We start from the raw sequence: 18183 nt of genomic DNA on the forward strand, positions 1-18183 counted from the left end.
CATCGCGTAGCCCTTTGGAGGGATTTGAAGCCTTTCGATGGCCTCCTCGCGTTTGCCAGAGCTCATGTTGATTTCTATTTTTTTGTTGGCTTTTATTAGTAGAGGGTGTAGCAGACAGTATTGGTTTCCTGCCACCACCCCTCGGTATCCACCTCTGAGCCAAGGGCTCTTTACTGCAAACACCTGCGAAGCTCGGCCAGCGCCAGCGGGGATTGTTCTGGGCCTCGGAGCTGCTGGGCCCGCGCTCAGGGCCAGCCCCCAGGACTGGAGGGCTAATCCCTCTACAGCTGTCCTCCTCTGCTGGTGGATGCGAGGTGCTGGGTAAATACCCAGCTGCTCCCCCTCCGCAGGAGCAACTCTGGGGTGGGGTTGCTCCGGCAACAATGGGCTCTGGGAGTTCCCCAGCAGAACCGAGCCCCAGGGACCCCCAGCGTCCCTAACGTCCCCTTGACAGGCTGCCTTCCCCCACTGCTGTTGGCTCCAGCCGCCACCCAGAGAAATGATGAGTGCTCAAAAATCCTTCTCCTAGGTTCTGCTTCTAGGGTAGCCCACAGCCAGACAGAAGGTGAGTGCAAAGATTTTTTTTCCTACCCAACCTCGTGAAGCCAAGGCAGCACTTTAGAATTCCCTTTCCCAGAGCCACTTTGCCACGTCCCCTGCGTCCCCTGCTCTTACTGGGTGGCCACATGCCGCAGCTGGAAAGCCACGAGCTCTGGGGTGACATTCAGACTTGAGTTCAGATCCTGCTTTTGCCACTGACCTTGCTCAAGTTATTTTGCCTCAGTTTCCCCACTTCTAAAAGAGGGATAATGATATAGCCCTCCAGAATGATTAAGGGAATTGACTATGTCACGTCGTCAACAGCGCGTGGCATACAGCAGCAGACCAGTGTCAGCTCTTCGACTTTCAGCAGGTTGTGCCGCAGCCTCTACCAGTACGATGTAACGTTCCTGGTTCCTGTCCTCATAGCTTTTGTCACGGGGGAATAAAACAAATAGATACCCAGAGCAAGAAGGTGTCAAGATCCAAGGGCTTTATGTGATTACAAAACAACGGTGAAGGTAACCACGTGAAAAACCTTATCTGGTTAAAGAAATTTTCCGGCCCGCTTTTTAACTATTTATTTAAAAAATTCTGACATTTTAGATGAAACTGAAATGTATGAACATTCTACTCTTGTATTCTACTATGGCAAACAAAAAAAAAATTCATGAGCCAAAAAACCCAAAATAAAACAAAACACAGAGAAGCATATAAAACTAAATCTGGAACTAAGCTCTAACAGCTGAATGGAGAAAGGAATTAAAATAATTTAAAAATCACAAGTTTATGGTAAAGTGTAAAGAAACTGAAAATTTACAGACTATTTAAAAACCGAAATTGCTGAGTGTTCAGAAACTACCCAGATGGATCAAGAGAAGTGAACAGCCAGAGAAGGATTACAGATGAACGGGCATTGTTTCAGCCACTTCCCATCCTGCCCATCTCTGAGGTGAGCCTGGCAGTTAGGTACTGAACCAGGCTAGTGCTGGCAGCAGGCCCAGGGTGGTAGCCTGCCCATTGGTAGATCCCTTCACTGGTCTTGCAATTTTGATTTATACCCAAGACATCTGGTGTGTCTTATTGACTTTGGCACCCTGACACCCCATTATGCAGCCAATTTAAATGCTTGGAATGGGGAGGGCATGAGATGTCTTAGTAGATGCATCCAAACCTGCCTGGTAGCCTTTCACCTCTGGAGAGTGGATTCAGTGTCACTGAATCCAGGGTGGCCATGCAACATAGGAAAACAAGACTGTTGCTTTGCCCAAGGGGGCATCTTGGTCCAGGTGGCTGTGGAATGGCATGCTGTCCTCAAATGGTATAGGCCTCTAGAGGGAGTCCCCCCGGGTCAGGGTTGAGGCACACAGAGGGGACCCATGTGAGAAAAGCTCCCACGGTTACTGCCTGTATTTTGCCTCTCCTGACCACCTGCAAGGAGGAACCAGAGAGTTGGATGACCTTCAGGGTTCGGGGTGACTCCAACGTGACCAGAAAAGTCTGTCTGACACACTCAGTGATGGACTGCCAAACACCAGTCGTAATGGGCTGCTCATTTGAGTTGGGAAGCATATTGCCAGCCACGCAGACCTGAGCCCCTGCATCCTCTCATTCTATGTCCTTGATGAGAGAGCCACACTGATAGCAGGGTCCATCAGGCTCAGGGTGACCCAGGTCCACTGACAGCCGTGCTTTTGTGCTGATATCCTTTTCCAGTTTGTCGATCATAATAGCTAAGGATGTAAATGTAGTATTAGTGGGTCTAGCCAAAGTGGTAATTCTCAGCACAGTTCCCTTCTCAGATGTTGGTACGTGCACTACTGTCCCCACAAATCTTGGCTGATTCTCCTTTCTTTCTGATGATACTGCCAACTTCCTTTACATGCATGAGATGCTGGATGGTGAATGTGACCTGTAGTCCACAGTCAGTCCTAGCCTCTGTTGCCTTCCTGCCAATCCCTAGTGTTCCTCCCCTGGCCCTCTGGCCTTCTACCTTCCCCCTTCCCATACACTCCCCCTTCCTCCTTGGGCCTGCAGTCTTGGGCTTTCGCCAGTACCAATGATTAAAGAAAAGACTTGACTATGCAAAGTCAACCTCCCCAGAACTCTGCTGGACACGGAGACAGGTGTGATTAAAGGAGACACACCAAGCACTAAGCATGAAAGGAAAACAAGGGATACATTTGATTACGCACGTTTAAATGAAGAAATTTTGTTCAACAAAAGACACCATTAAGAAGGAGAAAAAGCAAGCCATCGAGCAAGAGAAGATATTAGTAACTCCTGTATCCAACAGAGGACTTTTGTCTAGGATAGACTAAAAAACTCCTATAAATGGAGAAAGAAATAGAAACTCAGGGGAGAAGTGAACAAAAGGCTTGAACACGAGCTTCACAAAAGAAGATATCCTAATGACCACTAAACATAGTAAAATGTGCTCAACCTCATTACTAATCAGAGAGATGCAAATTAAAATCGCCACCATACATCGAATTGATTGGCAACGATGAAAACATCTGACATTACCAAGTATGACCGAGGATGTGGAGCACCTGGAACTCTCATACACTGTTAGTAGGCGTGTCAGTTGGTGCCCTCGATTTGGGAAAGACTTTGACATTATCTGTTGAAGATAGTTATACCCTAGGCCCCTCCAATACATACTGTATAATTCCATTTCTGTAGCTTTCCAGAACAGACACAACAAGTGTGTAATTTAGGTATGCATACGTAGGTGGCAAAGCAATAAAACACTGCAAGGAAGTCATTCCCATAAAGTCAGGGAAATGGAGGCAGGAGTTTGAAATGGACCATGAGTACACAGGAGTCTGGTGGAAGGTTGCCAATGTTCTATTTCTTGAGCTGGGTGGTAGTTCCAGGAGTGTTTGGTCTACAGTAATTCATTATGCTCCATGTCTGCGCATCATGTACTTTTCCGTTTGTGTGTTGTATTTCATTTTCAGAAACTTGAAGAAAAAGCTTTCTCTGAGTATGCTCTGAGAAACATTGGTTCATGAGATCTTAATATGTCACTCGCAGAAAGGATTCCATGGCCAAATACATTGTGGCCCTGGAGTAAAGAAGGATGAACAGGTCTTTAGTATGTCGAGGTACATTGTGACGTTTCAAGAGGAATCAAGAGTATGCACTGATTTATGTGACCACAGAACCCTTTTCGTAAGGGACATTTTACAGAGCATATACTTAGGAAAAGTGATGGCAAAAAACAGCTTAGCAAGTTCCAGTTTTACAAACCTGCCGATCTGGTCCAACGAAGGGCTTCAGGAGCTTAATGCAAAGCCTGAAGTCCAAAGTAGCAAGCAAATTAAGTTTTAAGTTGTGCTGAACTGGAGGTACTCACTGTTCTTAAAAGTTTCATAATTTTGGGTGTTTACTCAATTGATCCCAAATAGTGAGTAGTGAGGGTTCGGCCCATATCCATACCCATACTTTCTGCCACGTTTGTTCCAGTTTTCTTAGTCATTACACTGATCATTGTTTGTGGGTGGATGGAGCAACCCATATTTGCTTACTTCTTGTTCTATGCTATGTCAGTTTATTTATTTTTCTAATTTTTATTTTTTTAAAGATTTTATTTATTTATTCATGAGAGACACACAGAGAGAGGGGGCGGGGCAGAGACATAGGCAGAGGGAGAAGCGGGCTCCTCGCAGGGAGCCTGATGCAGAACTCGATCCCGGACACGGAGATCACGCCCTGGGCCAAAGGCAGACGCTCAACGACTGAGCCACCCAGGCGTCCCAGCTTATGTCAGTTTATAAGCAAAATCAGTATGACGGGATCCCCCGTCTGCCCTAATGTCCGTGCTACAACTCTGCTCCCACTGAGACACGAGGTCCACTAGATCAGTTAGCTTTTATCGTATAACCACTCCCAAAAGTGGCTTACCATGAGAGCCACAATTCTGTGATCTGGAAATTCAGGCTGGGCTCAGATGGAGGAGTCTTCTGCTGGTCTTAACTGGGTGTCACTCATGTGTCCTCAGGCCCCTGGCGGGCCGGCTAGGACATTGGCTGGCAGTTAGCTGGGACATTGGAGGCAGCCACTCTAGTCCCAGGCATGGATTTCTCTCATCATCCATCACGCAGCCCTGGATGGGCTTGTTCACATGGCAGCTCTAATGAGAGTCCTAAGAATAGAAAGAGGAGCACCTGGATGGCTCAGTCATTTAAGCCACCGACTCTTGATTTCAGCTCAGGTCACGATCTCAGGGTCCTGGGATCGAGCCCCGTGTCAGGCTCTCCACTCAGTGGGGAGTCTGCTTGAGGTTCTTTCTCCCTTTCCCTCTGCCCCTTCCTACCATGCTCATTCTCTCTCTCTCTCTCTCTCAAATAGATAAATAAATGAATCTTTAAAAAGTAAAAACAAGAATAGTAAGAGAGGGATGGCCCCAATGTGCAAGTGGTTTTCAGATTTTTGCTTGTATCATATTTGTTATGATCCTATTGGTCAAACAGATCACATGGCCAAATCTAGAGTCAGAGTAGGAGACTACACAAGGGTATGGCTATGGGGAGATTGAACAAATTGGGAGCCATTAGTGCATCAATCTGCCAAAGTTATTTCTGGCATCATAGCATTGGTTATCAAAACTATCTCTAAAACTGCGCTGACTTACGGCACCTCTGGTACCAGTCAAATTCACTGCTGAGTTGTATTTTTAAAAACAAACCCGTTCATCAGTCTTTTCAAGGAATGATCCAAATAGGATAGAAAGGCTGATTAAAATAGAGATCTGTTACATTTTCAAAGATATGATGAAATGTAAATAGTTTCCTCTAGGGAAAGTGTGCAAGATGATTATTCAAGGAGAAATTTAATTATAACCTAAAAAAAATCCCAGGGATTCTAGCAGATATGGATTATCATTAGATTGCATTTGTTACAGAAATACAAAAACTATGACCTTTCCTTTAATTCCATTTGTTTTTATTTAACAAAATCTGTTCCTCGGTTTTTCTCAACACGACTCTGTCATGTTTACAATTTAACTGTTGCAGACCTCGAATTATTATCTAAGACTGGAGATATTAACTCTGTCTGTCGGAAAAGTAAAAGCCTGTCATGTTGGGTAATAATGGCTGTGGGAGGCAGGCATGAAAGGGCAGAGCAGTCCCGGGCCTGCTTTCTGTTGTTTTCAGGCGTTGACGGTCTATGGCTGTGGCCATGCGGAGTTGGAAATGGACTCACATCTTCAAGTCCTAACAGTATTTGGGGGCAATTTCTCTCAGCAAATGGCAAGGATCGTCAGGTGACTCCAGATGGGAATACCAGTCTTGATTCTGTTTGACCACTTAAGGCCGCCACCTTGTGCTGATTTTATACTATCAGGATCCTTTTTAAAAAATATTTTATTTTATTTTAAAAGATTTTATTTATTCATGAGAGACACACAGAGAGAGAGAGGGAGGCAGAGACACAGGCAGAGGGAGAAGCAGACCCCAGGCTGGGAGCCCGATGTGGGACTCGATCCCGGGTCTCCAGGATCACACCCTGAGCTGAAGGCGGCGCTAAACCGCTGAGCCACCCGGGCTGCCCTATACTAACAGGATCCTAAGAAAGGATTGTCACTAAGAATTTTGGGCTCTCAGTTTTGTCATCCATAGTTAAGATGTCCTACTTTTTGCTTTGGATGACATTGAAGTCTACGGACTATATAGAATTTGATCAAGTCATAGTTTTTTTCTAGACTTTTCATTTTTAAGTTGATACGATGATGGTGATAGAGAGTAGCAGCTCTTGCCAAGTTCTTGACAAGAATCATATCCTTTCATCCTTACAGTCACCCTCTTGGTCTCCATTTGACAAAGGAAAAACCACAGGCACCAAGAAATTAACTAACTTGCCCAAGGACCAATGGCTTATAAATGATGGCGCCAGGATTTGAACCCAGGTCTGAATCTAAAGTCTGCTCTTAAGTACTCAGCCACACCACCCCCTGTTGAGAACTTGCTGGGTATGCCTGAGCATCATCATCATCATCATCTACGCTTTTGTTGAGCGCTCATTGTTTGTAGTGTGGGCAGAACTGTGCTGGAAGTATGGCATAAAAATGCCTCTTGCACAATAGAACGTGGGATAAACAACCTTATAAATAGCTCTCTCTAGTTGGCAGCCTTGGTGGAGAGGGAAAGCATAAATTACAAGAACTTTGTCAATTGACAAACCTGCTTTTAGTTAGAAGTTTAACACCCTCCACCTCTCTCAACAGATCTCTGTAAGAGAGTTGATAACATGCACCAAAATGGAACAATTTGAGTCCTAGCACATCTTCTCCACCATGTCCACCCCGGAATGGTATTACTTGATGAAGTCTTATAAAGTTAGGGAACCCAAGAGAGACCAGAGAGCATCCTGGATATCTCACAGCTATAACCTTCAGGTACCCAATCCTTGAGAAATGACCTTTTTTATGTATACATTTTTTATGTATTTATGTATAGTTTCGTCTCTGTCATGGGTCCATTAAATTTTACATTTATGTATAGTTTCATCTCTGTCATGGGCCCATTAAAGGCATAGACTCAGGAAACAGACTGCTTGGGATCAACCCCAGAGCTGCCATTTTACTAGCTGTGTGACAATGGACAAATCATTAAATCTTTCTCGGCCTTCATTTCCTCAGCTGGAAAAAAGGACATGATTATAGTATTCTTTGCAATTGAATTATTGTGGAGAGTAAGATAATATATGTAAAAACACAGTGTCTGGTACATAGTCAATGCTATTTAGCTGTCAGTTATTAATATTATTATTCTGCCAAAGAGCTTAAATCCGGTAGAGGTTTTCGGTTTTTTTAATTAAAAAATGTATTTAAAGTAATTTTAAAAATTTTAATAGAAAAAGCATACTTTTTTTCTGATTTTAAATGTAATACATGTTCTTTGTGAATGTTTAGAAAATGCAGAGTTATACGAAATTGCTTTTAAACTTTTAAGTATCCAAATTCTACTGGCCTGAGATAATATGTCGAACAATACAGAACCTAGTAGCTGGAAGCAATAATCATTACTTCATAATTCTGTGGTTGGCAGATTGGGTTCAGTGTATCTCTGCAGTCTTCTGGACGCTTGGCTGGGTCTGGGTGGCTGAGCATGACCTCATTCACAGCTGGCAGTTGGCAGAATATTGACCAGGACACCTCAGTTTTCCTCCACATGACCTTTCCAGCAGGCTGTTCACTTGCTGGAGAACAGGCTACTCACCTCTTCGCATGGTGGTCTCAGGGATCCAAGTGCAGCAGCAAGAGGCAAAGCACCAAAGCCTTAGCATTTTTCTGCCTCTGCTAGGACCAAACCTGCTAATGTCCCATTGGCCAAACCAGTTACATGGCTCAGCACAGATTTAAGGGGTCAAGAGACAGATTTCACCTTTTGATCTGAGGAGAGCCAAAGTCACAATTCAAAAATACAGAGATAGCTATAGGAATAATTTGTGGTGATTTTTTTGCAATTCGCCACAGATAAATGCTATCAAAAATTATGTATATATAGGGGCACCGGGGTGGCTCAGTCAGTTGAGTGTCCAACTCTTGATTTCGGCTCAGGTCATGATCCCAGGGATGTGTGATCGAGCCCCACATGGGCTCCGTGCTCAGCAGGGAGTCTACTTGGGACTCTCTCTTTCCCTGTCTGTCAGCACTTCACTCCGTCCCTGCACACTCTCTCTCTCTCAAATAAATCAATCTTTTAAAAAATTACATATATATAAAAATGTATTTGTGTGTGTGTGTAAATATATATACATATACATATATTTTTACATGAAAAAATATACAACACAAACAAAAGTGATAATATTTTTTATGATTTCTATATTTTTTTAAAGTGATGATATTAAACACGGTGTTTTGTACCTTTTGGGTTTTTTTTTTTTTAAAGATTTTATTTATTTATGACAGTCACACAGAGAGAGAGAGAGGCAGAGACATAGGCAGAGGGAGAAGCAGGCTCCATGCAGGGAACCCGACGTGGGATTCGATCCCGGGTCTCCAGGATCGCGCCCTGGGCCAAAGGCAGGCGCCAAACCGCTGCGCCACCCAGGGATCCCCTTTGTGGGTTTTTTCATTAATTAGATCCTGGGGCATTTTAATGTCCTCATTTTAAGATGTGCATAATATTACATTGTATGGATTTACCATGACTAATTTAAACAAAGTGTCTCAAAGGACTTTTAGGGTGTTCCCAATTTTGCAATAAACTGCTGAATATGTAGACTTTTATACATTTTTCTACTTAGTTTCTTGGTATACATGATTCAACCTCTGACATATTGCAAGAATACAGAAAGGTTCTATCCAGAGTTGATATTCAAAATACTTAGCAACAGAATGATAGTAACCTCAGCATAGAGCAGAGTCCCCAAGGTAACCCTTTGATTGTGGATTCAGAGGTTTAGGTGACAGGAGAGAGGGCAAGCAGCCGGAGTAGTGAGTGGTTCTCAAATGTGGTGGAGCTGGGATATCTTATTTACCTGTACAAGTGTAGTAAATCTCAGCAAGGGAGAAATGTATGCAATCTGTTTTCCATCACCATCTCCAACCAGAGATGTTGTCTATCTTTTTAATCTTTGCCAATCTGATCCATGATAGACAAAAATCATACCATCTTTTATTTTGCATTTTTCTAACTGTGAGGGCACTTTTTTATGTTTTATCACCGCTTGTATTGGGTTGTTATTGTTGCTTTTGATGAATTGCCTGTTTATGTCCTCTGCCCATTTGGGGGGGCGTTATTCTTTTCATTAAAAAGCTAATTATGTGGGGCGCCTGGGTGGCTCACTGGTTGAGCATCTACCTTTGGCTCAGGTCGTGATCCTGGGGTCCTGGGATCAAGTCCCGCATCGGGCTCCTCACAGGGAGCCTGCTTCTCCCTCTGCCTGTGTCTCTGCCTCTCTCTCTCTGTATCTCTCATGAATAAATAAGTAGAATCTTAGGATCTTTTTTTTTTAAGACTAATATGTATTGATACCTTATAGTGTGTCACTACACTAAGCCCTTAATAGGCATTACCTATTTTACTATTCGCTGTGATTATATAAAGTTATTATGATTCCCATTTTAGATATGGGAAAATAGAGGCAGAGATTCAGTAATGTGCCCAACAGTTATCTTAGAACTGATAATTTTATACAGTTTAAAAATATTTGATATGGTCAAATATCTCAAACTTTTTTTAAAATTTATGATAGTCACAGAGAGAGAGAGAGAAGCAGAGACATAGGCAGAGGGAGAAGCAGGCTCCATGCACCAGGAGCCCGACGTGGGATTCGATCCCGGGTCTCCAGGATCGCGCCCTGAGCCAAAGGCAGGCGCTAAACCGCTGCGCCACCCAGGGATCCCTCAAACTTTTTTATTAATGGGTTTTGTCTCTAATAGCATTCTTAAATGTTCCCTATCAGAAGGATATAAAAATATTCATCTTTATTTTCTTCTATATAGAAGTTCAGAATTGCCTGTGGAAACAAAGTATATGCGCTTAGGCCCCAATTCAGACCTTTTTTTTTTCTTTAAAGATTTTATTTTATTTATTCATAGAGAGAGAGAGAGAGGGAGAGACTCAGGCAGAGGGAGAAGCAGGCACCACACAGAGAGCCCAACGTGGGACTCGATCCGGGGTCTCCAGGACCACGCCCCGGGCCGCAGGCGGCGCTAAACTGCTGCGCCACCGGGGCTGCCCCCAATTCAGACCGTTTGAATCACAATTTCTACAGTGAGAGCTAGATGTTTATGCTTTTCAAGAGATACACAAACTTACAATCCAAGAGGACTGGTGAATAGACACTAGCTCTTCTTCTCAAAGCACGTGAAAGTGACTAAAGAAATAATAAATTAAGAATATATCTCCAGGGACACCTGGGTGGCTCAGTAGGTTAAGTATCTGCCTTTGGTTCAGGCCATGATCCCGGGATCCTGGGATCAAGCCCTGCATTGGGCTCCCCGCTCAGTGGGGAGTCTGCTTTTCCCTCTCCCTCTCCCCCTGCTCATGCTCGCTCATTCTCTCTCTCTCTCTCTCAAATAAATAAATAAAATCTTAAAAAAAGAATGTATCTACAAAATCAATTCCAGATGGGTTAAAAAGTTAGTTGTGAAATCCCAAACTTAACTTATAGAAGAACATGTAGCAGAATATCTGATGTCTGTATTAGAGTTTTCTAAAGAAACAGAACCAATAAGAATGTATATACATATGGAAAGGGGAGGAGGGGGAGAGAGAGAGAGAGAGAGAGAGAGAGAGAGAGAGAGAGGATTGATTTTAAGGCATTTTCTCATCTGATTGCAGGCGTTAGAAAGTCCTAAATCTGCAGGGCGGGCTGAGAGGCTGGAAACGCTAGCAAGAGGTTGATGTCTTGAGCCCAAAGGCAGTCTGGAAGCAGAATTCCTTCCTCTCCTGGGGACCTCAGTCTTTTCTCTCGAGGCCTTGCACTGACTGGGCAAGGCCCACGTCCACCATGGATGGTGGTCTGCTTTGTCCGAGTCTACTGAGGTAAATGCTAATCACTCTAGTAAGATACCTTCGCAGCAACATCTAGACTGGTGTTTGGTCAAACAACTGAGCAATGATAGCCTAGCCGACTTGACAAAGAGAATTAACCACTAGAGACAGTAGCTTTATGACCCTGTGGTAGGGAAGGATTTTAAACTAAGAGAGAGAGAGAGATTGATTTGATAAATGGTGCGAACCAGGCAAAAAAAAATTTTTTTTTAATGTTGTGTTTTCATACCCTGTGCAGGTCTTCCTCCTCATTCAAGATGCCCCCAAATATACCAGAGCCCATATTAGACGGATATGCTTCATGGGATCTTCCTTGCCAGAGAGCTATTTCTTATTCTTCTGTGATTCCTGATCAACACCAAGAAACACAGGACAAGAACATAAAAGAAGCAAGTGTGTTTTAATTTATGCTCTGCAAACCTAGATATTAGCCATGGTACCACAATATCCCAAGCCAAAATACCAAACAATGATGGATTTATTGTTTCCCTAATTTAAAACAAGCCTGATTTATTTTTAAAAATGCAACCTCAAGACACAACTCACCAGACGTGATATGGAATGTATTATATGCCTAACCAAAAAACAAAACGCTACGCGGTACAGTGGATTTGAAAATTATCTTGCTATTAATAGAACTCCCGGATGGCTGTGATCTGTTGGATTTGATACATTCAGGTTTTGGCAGCTGCTGGGACTGAAAACAAGACGTTCCATACGTTATTACTTAATAGAGAAACTAGGTCATAAGATAGCCCTTTGGTGAATTTTTTCCAAAAGGTTTTGAAGAGCCCAATTTCATCTTTAATAAGTCCGCGTTGCTGAGTATGTTTGGCAAAGCAGCAGTGTGATTAACAGACTCCTTCTCTGGAACTTGTGTAAAATTGAGAGCAGCTTGGGGTGCCCCGTTACTGTCATCTCTTCAGCTGGCATTATACGCCCACAACAAATATTTGTTGACTCCCCGAAGCGCCCTTCTCTTTCCTTTTATATTTTGAGGGTCTGTCACTGAGCTACTGACCGAAATGTTTGGACTGAGGAGATTTACAAATATATCTGTTGGACAGATCACATTTTTAAGAGTTTAAGGTAATACTGTTCTATTCTGCTGGGTTCAAAATCACTTTTAAATGTTTATTTGGAAAACATTTCTACCTACTGGCCCCATTAAAAATAAGCTTTTTTTTTTTTTTAGTTTTTATTTAAATTCCGGGATAGTTACCAGATAGTGCAATATTAGTTTTAGGTGTACAATCTAGGGACTCAGCACTTCCACACATCACCTGGTGCTCATCACAAGTACTTTCCTTCAGCCCCATCACCTGTTTCACCCATCCCCCAAACAAGCTTTTTTAAAAAACTGAGATAACCCCCCAAAAAAAATAGCTTCAGTGATTTTAGGGTTTGGTTTTTTTTTTTTTTTTTCATCTAAAGAAGTACTTGTTTTAGGTTGGATGCTGGAAGTAGACTCTGAGATGAGGTTTCTGAAAAATCAGCAAGGAAATTCAACTGGAAAGGGAAGAACCAAGGAGTGCGATGTATCAAGTCAAGTCCCCAAGAGGGTGGCTGGGGTTCAGTCCTGCTCTAGGGATAGTAGAAGTCCTCCGGGGGAAAGGGAGCTGGAGTATTTCTAGACAGCACCGCCCCCCCCCCCATGATAATCAAGACTCACTGCAGCATAGATTCCTAGGCACTTCTGGATGTCCTTGCATGGACAGAGTGGGTTCCAGCAGCCTGTGGCTTGTCTTCCAACAAAGAGATACAGGTGCCAGTTGGGTGTGGTGAGGGCAATGACAGGTGTGGGTGAAGGTGGTCTAAGGGGATATGTGTGGACATATGACAGCAGGTGCCTACTGTCCCACAAGGCATACTTTGTCTGGGTCTCTCCACAGATTCAAAGCAAGCCTAGATATGAAGGGAAGGAGGCACCATGTAGGCCATATAAGGTTTCAGGCAAGTCACCATGTTTCCCTTGATGTCTCTGCCCCCCCTGGTTGAATCAGTAGAAGCAGGCTAAAGAGAGGAGCTTACATTGGCAATGGACGACTCTGTTATACTTCCCTCATGAGGGCAACCCCACCACTAGCCCCCCAGAGTCTGGGCAGTGGTAGACAATGAGCAGGTCTGGAGGGCAAGAACAGAAAACCAATCCTGAAGGAAGTACTTGGGGCAAAGACAGAAAAATGAGCTCAAGCCAGGGCTTCACTGAGGCGAGGAAACAGCTGGAACTGGAACAGACATTATTATGATCATAATACAAGATAAAACTATATTGTACAACATATATAATAATGCAACAAATGGAATTATTTACATAACCATAATACAAACTGAATGCAGCACCCGGTACTCAATAGCCACACATGGCTAATGGCTACTGTATTGGATGGCATAGCTCTAGAACATTCCATCATCACAGAAAGTTCTGTTGGACAGCACTGGCCGAGAGCTTACTGAATGGGTCAAGTGTTGAGATGTCATGGGCCTCAAACTCATGTTTTCTTCCTCTCCATATTCAGCTTATAACAAATCAAATTTTGCCCCTGGGATCTCCCTGAAAAATTTGCATTAGCTTGTTAAGGGGCGATGGTATAGAGATACTTTGTAAACTTTCTGTTTGGAGTTACCTTCGTTAAATGACCTTTGACTCCTGAGTTTTTAGTCGTTAAATGTTAACTCAGACGTAGTACACATTGAGCTTCCAGTGAGTATTGGAACAACCCACCAGTCAGGTTCACTTTCTTCTTTGATCGCTGTTTTCCTTTACCTTATTGTTGGTGTACGTTTTAATCTTTACAAGGAAAAAGAACAAAATTTGATCTCAAGGGGGAGGAGGCAAGAAGCCACACGGGAGTGGAAATCGTGGAAGAATCTAACTTTCTCACTCCAGTGAGAGTTTCTGGAGTTATTCCAGGAACAAAGTGCTTGCACTTGAATCCTTATGTCAGGGTCTTCTTCTGAGGGTACCCAAATTAAGACAGTCTGTGATTCAAGTCTAGAAATAAAGGTGATCAATGATAACACAGCATCTCCTCAACCTTGGACTTCTGACTAGGGCCCAGGACGCTATCTGCTGGGTTTTAAAACATATTTTATTTATTTATTAGAGATACAGAGAGAGAGAGAGAGAGAGGCAGAGACACAGGCAGAGGGAGAAGCAGGCTCCATGCAGGGAGCCCGACGTGGGACTCCATCCCGGGTCTCCAGGATCACACCCTGGGGTGAAGGTGGCGCTAAACCACTGAGCCACCCAGGCTGCCCCTATCTGCCAGTTTAAAATGCTCCCAGATGCCAACAAAAGCAGCAGCAGATACCAGGCTTTTGGAAATGCTAGGCCCAAATTCAACCTGGTGACTTGGTCTGGTCAGAATTTGTCCCGGCAGCTAAGCGGAATTGGCCTGGCCTGGCCACGTGAGAATGGGAACGGAAACACTGGTGGTGGGCAAGAGAGAGGAAAAACGAGGAAGCCAAGTAGGATACAGTCTCAAGCCAATTTCTCAGAGGCAGGTCTGGGATTCACTGCTTCAGAAATATTCCACTGAAGGGCGAGAGAGCTGGGGCATTTATCCATCCCTTCTCATCAACCATTGGTTGAGGGATGCTGGGAGAGAGCAAGCGCAGGGGCACCCTGGGCCTACTGCACGCACAGGCAGAGAAAGCCCACACACAGAGAGGTACAGACTCAGGCTGGCATGCAGGGACAAATGGCTAGTATTGGAGGACCAGCGTAGACATTGACAGAGTCTGCTACACAATCTTATTTTTATTTTTAAGTGGACAAAATAGACCCGAGAGTCTTAAAGTACAGCCTATCCATGGGCTAGTAGGGCTGATCCACTGGTGCGGAGGAGATAATGAGTCACTGCTGAATGGAAAAACAAAAGGATCTTTAATGGGGAGTTTGACTCCTGGTCAGAACATCCCAAATAGTTGAGAGAGAGGACAGAGCCTTTGGTATTAATTGCATTTGAGTTGAAAGGGTGGGGAGACAGTGTTCTGGCTTTTGCACCAAAGAAGACACAGACCAACTTATTTTAACCACTTGTCAGAGGCTACATGGGCGGCCTGCACATTCTGGAATTTCTGAGAGAGACTTACCAAATGCTTTCTGCTGAGGCTGACGAAGCCAAGCCGGGGCATCTGCATGCCAGGAATATATGGTTGCATATGTGCCACTGTTTATCTGTTTGCAAAATATGCCATATGTCGACAGCCTGACATATGTTGAGCTATCTGGAAGATCAGTCAGAGAGAAAGAAGAGCCAGAGTAGAAGAAAGAGAGGAGAAAGGAAAACATGAAAGGGGTAACAAACCCTTGTGCGTTCGGCTAGGTGGTGAATTCCTTAAGCATCAGGCACGTATCTCCCAGTGGTCCATGTGGCAAGGATCTTGGCCCTTACCTGGGCCGGTGCCCCCCATTCCTGAATGAAGAAACTGAATCCAGAGTTCCCGTGGCCCAACGAATAGAAAGTCAGGAGTAGGACCCCCGGCGTTGCCTCCGCTCCAGCCTCCTTGCATCTTGGGCTTTCTTTCATGGCCACATGCTCACCCACCACCTCCTGTCTTCTCCTGCCCATCCAACCCCCATGCACCCCACTCTTCCACTGCCTTGGTCTCCCCTCGTGCCTACTGCATGCTGTGCGCTGGCTGAGCGTCAACATTCACTGTCCCCTTCCCATGGGCCTTTGACCGCATTGTTCGCTCTGCCTAGCATTCCCTTGCCCTTCTACCTGTCACCATCCCAGCCATCTTCAGGGTCAGGCGGATGGCACTTGGTCACACATCCTTCCCTAGGATGCAAAGCCGGAAATAGTTTCTCCACCCTCTGTACTGCCGTCACACTCTGTGTTTCTCTGAGACCATCCATCCGTAGTATACTTGCTGATGCTCATTTTTCTCTATAAAAGTATAATCCGCTCACATGCCGAGATTCTTTCCTCTTTGACCCTCCTCAGTGCTCATCAGAGAAGCTTCGACATAGTAAGAATAGCAATTGGCAATTATTGAGTGTTTGCTCTGTGTCAAGCACCATGTTTACAGTTTTGCATGCATTAGCTCATTACTTCTCGCATTAACCCTATGAAGGGAACACTCACCATTGGTCCCGTTTCACACTCGAGGGACCTGTGACACAGAGAGGTTAGGAAACTTGCCTAAGATAACACAGCTGGGAAGTCAGCGTCAGGGCTGCTGACGCCAAAGCTCAAGCTCTTAGCCACAGGGCTAGACTTCCTTCCGCGGTACGTCCGAGGATTTGAATTTATTTCACTGTTATGAAATGCCAAAAAGAGAATTTTTATTTAAAAAGCAATTAAATATTGGAGTGTAAAAGAATAATTGTCCTCTCAGAAAGAGAGCAAAAAGGAAACACTAGATCAACGACGAAGATCACTCACATTTTCCTCAGGAGAAAGTTAAATGAGCTTCATCAAATGATTTAAGATTTGTTGTTTCCTCCATCCACCTAAAGAGTAAAATGTAAATCCTTGTCTTCCCCTAGAAAAACAATCTTATAAAGTGTAGTGTCATTCATGAAACCTTTAAAATCCGCGCAAGGCCAGAGAACAACATGAGTCATTATTAGTTGGCTAAAATCCTAGGAGGCCTCCTGTGGGTTCAGGAGCTCCGGAATCACCTCAGGAGCCTGTCATTCCCGGGTGGGTGTGGGCTTATGATGCTTTATTTTTATCACCTCAACTGGGACACAGCCAGCTACAGCAGTGCCAGCTCCATGGAGGCCTCAGGATCAGTAGAGGGCTCCCTTTCTTCCTGAGTCCCCAAACCTGGGTGGTTGAAGAGATTTTAAAAGCAAGGATGCAGAAGCCACCATTGCCTCAGAATGGGGCCTTCTGGAACTTTTGGCCTGAAGAAAAGAAACCTGAGGAGTGAGGTCACAGTGGTCCAGAGTTAAACGATTATATTTTACTCGGGGGAATTACACCGGGGGGACGGGTGAGCAGCAAGGGGACGCAGCTTTGGGTTCACCGGACAGGCTGCGTGGCCAAGTGTCAGAGCTGCCCACGCCCCCTCAGCTGCGCTTTCCTCCCGTGTCAAACGGGGGTGATGATACTCATCGGAAAAGGTGGTTGTGATGACCGAATAGCTCAGGTCGGCTTCCCAGACTTGAGCCATCCACATCTCACAGCAAAGGGATCTGTGAGGAAGGTGTGAGGAAGGCTCAAGGCCCCAGCTGCGGGGTGGTGGGGGGCCCAAGGCCAGCCATTGTGGGGAGCTGTCATCATGCCAGGCCTGCAGGGGGCAAGACAAGAGAGCATGGGCAGAGCTGGGGCCCTTTAGAGAAGGCAGCGAGACTGTGGCCTGGTGAACCTGCAGCAAGTCTGCAGAAGACTGAGCAAGTACCCCAGCCTCACCCTCCTCCCGCCCCCCATCGCCTGCTGGTGCTCCCCATTGGCTGTGCCCAGCCAGAAGCAAGGGAGCCCATGATGTGCCCCTGAGAAGGCCAGCCTCCTGGGGCGGGGGCAGCAGAGAGGGTGGCTGAGTGGGGACAGGCAAAGGGGACCGCCTCTGTGAGCCTTGGCCCAGCCCCCCTCCTCTGCATCAGCTCCCCCCTGCCCCTGCTTTCATGAGCTGAAATACATTCACTTTATATCCTAAGCAGGGATATCATGAATTCATGAGTTGGAAGGGCTAATTTTTTTTTAAACCATCCAAGACCTAATGGCCACTTTATTTTTTTAAAGATTTTATATATGAGAGACACAGAGAGAGGAGCAGAGACACAGGCAGAAGGAGAAGCAGTCTCCATGCAGGGAGCCTGACGTGGGACTCGATCCCGGGTCTCCAGGATCACGCCCTGGGCTGAAGGCAGGCGCTAAACCGCTGAGCCACCCAGGGACCCCAGGGCTAATTTTTTTTTTTTTGCTCCAGAATATGCATTTGAGGTAGTTCGGTCTCAGTTCAGCACTTAGAAAAAGTAAATACTCCATAAAGCCATTGGCTCTGTTGCTGGGAGTCAGAGATGAACATGCAGTGGAGTGCCTTGTCCCGATTGCAACTAACTTTTATTAATTTTTTTAGAGATTTTATTTATTTATTTGAAAGAGAGAGAGAGAATGAGCTGGGAGAGGGAGAAGCAGGCTCCCCACTGAGTAAGGAGCCGGATGTGGGG

The 18183-nt window shown here is 44.9% G+C and overlaps 1 pseudogene; it reads right to left on the reverse strand.

Annotated features, from left to right (window-relative positions):
* Positions 1-1461: 1461 nt before the first annotated feature.
* LOC112655226 (poly(rC)-binding protein 2-like) lies at positions 1462-2548 on the reverse strand (annotated as a pseudogene).
* Positions 2549-18183: the final 15635 nt, after the last annotated feature.

Source organism: Canis lupus, chromosome X (genome assembly GCF_003254725.2).
Source record: "Canis lupus dingo isolate Sandy chromosome X, ASM325472v2, whole genome shotgun sequence".
NCBI lineage: Eukaryota > Metazoa > Chordata > Mammalia > Carnivora > Canidae > Canis > Canis lupus.